General features: G+C 57.2%; 1 non-coding gene across 1 annotated transcript in view; it reads right to left on the bottom strand.

Moving 5' to 3' along the window:
* The window catches only part of LOC126443515 (small subunit ribosomal RNA), a 1,907-nt gene extending 684 nt beyond the window's left edge, over positions 1–1,223 (bottom strand). Inside the window, exon 1 of the ribosomal RNA XR_007581978.1 lies at positions 1–1,223. This exon is cut by the window's left edge and continues 684 nt beyond it. This is a non-coding gene — a ribosomal RNA (small subunit ribosomal RNA).
* Positions 1,224–3,049: the final 1,826 nt, after the last annotated feature.

Below are 3,049 nucleotides of genomic sequence, written 5' to 3' on the forward strand. Positions count from 1 at the left end.
CTTTGCAACCATACTTCCCCCGGAACCCAAAAGCTTTGGTTTCCCGGAGGCTGCCCGCCGAGTCATCGGAGGAACTGCGGCGGATCGCTGGCTGGCATCGTTTATGGTTAGAACTAGGGCGGTATCTGATCGCCTTCGAACCTCTAACTTTCGTTCTTGATTAATGAAAACATACTTGGCAAATGCTTTCGCTTCTGTTCGTCTTGCGACGATCCAAGAATTTCACCTCTAACGTCGCAATACGAATGCCCCCGCCTGTCCCTATTAATCATTACCTCGGGTTCCGAAAACCAACAAAATAGAACCGAGGTCCTATTCCATTATTCCATGCACACAGTATTCAGGCGGGCTTGCCTGCTTTAAGCACTCTAATTTGTTCAAAGTAAACGTGCCGGCCCACCGAGACACTCAATAAAGAGCACCCTGGTAGGATTTCAACGGGGTCCGCCTCGGGACGCACGAGCACGCACGAGGCGGTCGCACGCCTTCGGCTCGCCCCACCGGCAGGACGTCCCACGATACATGCCAGTTAAACACCGACGGGCGGTGAACCAACAGCGTGGGACACAAATCCAACTACGAGCTTTTTAACCGCAACAACTTTAATATACGCTATTGGAGCTGGAATTACCGCGGCTGCTGGCACCAGACTTGCCCTCCAATAGATACTCGTTAAAGGATTTAAAGTGTACTCATTCCGATTACGGGGCCTCGGATGAGTCCCGTATCGTTATTTTTCGTCACTACCTCCCCGTGCCGGGAGTGGGTAATTTGCGCGCCTGCTGCCTTCCTTGGATGTGGTAGCCGTTTCTCAGGCTCCCTCTCCGGAATCGAACCCTGATTCCCCGTTACCCGTTACAACCATGGTAGGCGCAGAACCTACCATCGACAGTTGATAAGGCAGACATTTGAAAGATGCGTCGCCGGTACGAGGACCGTGCGATCAGCCCAAAGTTATTCAGAGTCACCAAGGCAAACGGACCGGACGAGCCGACCGATTGGTTTTGATCTAATAAAAGCGTCCCTTCCATCTCTGGTCGGGACTCTGTTTGCATGTATTAGCTCTAGAATTACCACAGTTATCCAAGTAACGTGGGTACGATCTAAGGAACCATAACTGATTTAATGAGCATTCGCGGTTTCACCTTAATGCGGCTTGTACTGAGACATGCATGGCTTAATCTTTGAGACAAGCATATGACTACTGGCAGGATCAACAGGGAGCTGCGTCAACTAGAGCTGAGCAGCCGGCCGCCCGGGAGTGTGTCCGGGGGCCCGCGCGAACACGCAAGCGTCCGCTCAATTATTCTGCAAACAGGAGGAGGCTGAGCTCCCCTGCACAACACACCTCGAAACCCTCTCAGGTCCCGGCGGCGCGCAGCGCCGTCCTAAGTACTTGGTCGGGTTCGAGAGAGGCGCAATCGCCCGGAGTTAGGCGAGTCGACGCTTTAGGTGCGACCACCCGTGCTCCCAACTGAGCTTGCCGCTGCCGACAGAGGCCCGGGAGCGTGCTGTCGTGGCATTGCCGGCGGGAGACAACACGCGCCACCTACGGTGACCGGCAGCTCCAACGCCAGCGCCACAGAAGGACAAAAGCCCCACTTGGGTGCCGAAGCGAACTCTCCCAGCACAGCGCACGCGCCAACACGTCCGCACAGCTGCGATACAAACCACCTGCGAGAACCGCTGGGGCGACCGAGCAGCAGACGGCGTCGCGGCGCCGAGCGCCGGGCGGCGGCGCATCCTCAGCGCACACAGTCCTCAATCGGACCAGCACACTGCAGATGGCCACCGCGCTTCGCACCGGGCCCGCGAGGACCTACTTTGGCCGCAAGGCGCCGCGAGCAGGGGGCGCCGGCGCGCAGCTGCGCCCGCCTGCCGCGTCCGTCGGCCGGCGCGCCTGCCACTGGCCGCCCCCACCAGCCGGCTGTAGCGCGTGCGCCCACGCACCGCGCTGCCAGCACGCCGGGCGGCCCCCCCTCACCGGCCGGGGACGGTCCCACCCAGCCACCGCCGCGTATCGCCTCACACCCAGATCCCCTTTCGCGTTCGTGGCATGGTGGGTCCCCTTTCACGTTCGTGGGCATGGTGGGTATCCCTGAAACAACCGGTTAATAGCTCGACCGATCGTCGCCAACACTGATTCACCTCTAGCGAGAACAACCGCACCACAACGGGTTACCTGTTGTTCATTTGCGTAACGTCACCAGCAAACGTAGACGTCCATCGCCATTTGCAACGAGTATTGCATGCCTGTGTCAGGTGTCACAACACACTACGTCTGCCCACATAGACGCAACAACATGTGCACGCCTCGAGAACACGTGGAAGGTAGCCCCCGTACGTATGCGGTGTCCATTGCGCGAACGACTGTCAGCCGGCCTCTGCAGGATGTCGCAGATGTGGAACGCGGTGCAACATGCTATCACGGTGTGTGAGAAGAGACGACTACGTCCGAATACACGCTCCACTACATCAACAGACTGCTCATGCTGATCGCCATCCAGGGCGTCCGTTCCTCCCACACGTCTGAATGGCGTACCACACTGCAATCCAGCTCTTATAGGGAGACGACACGTAGCTGCGTGCACAATATTTGGACTGTATGGTCTGCCGTTGCTAGGCGCAGTCGTCGTACGGTCACACATGTGCCACGATGTATCATTCAGTACATACGGACCAATGTGCAGTACAGTTTGTGGGTTTTGCGTACATCGGCGGACAGGTGACAGGCCGTACCACAACGTAGGCTGAGTACGTCGGCATGCGAAGGGCATTGAACATGCAAACTTCTCAACGACCAGCTTGCGAAGGCAGGGGGGGAAGGGGGGGGGGCATGTACGTCCTGCTGCTATCCACATTACAGTGTATAGCAGGAGCATGTGGAAAGTCAGCAACACCTGCAAGGTGTTTAACATGACGCGATACACAGGGGACCGGGCAGTGCGAATAGCGAACTATATTGCGAGGGTTGCGGTTAGGCAACACTACACTAATTTAACGAGTTGCATAACAATTACAGAGCAGGGTTCAGCGACAACGTGCGTCA

This window comes from Schistocerca serialis, unplaced genomic scaffold, assembly GCF_023864345.2.
Source record: "Schistocerca serialis cubense isolate TAMUIC-IGC-003099 unplaced genomic scaffold, iqSchSeri2.2 HiC_scaffold_155, whole genome shotgun sequence".
Taxonomy (NCBI): Eukaryota; Metazoa; Arthropoda; class Insecta; order Orthoptera; family Acrididae; genus Schistocerca; species Schistocerca serialis.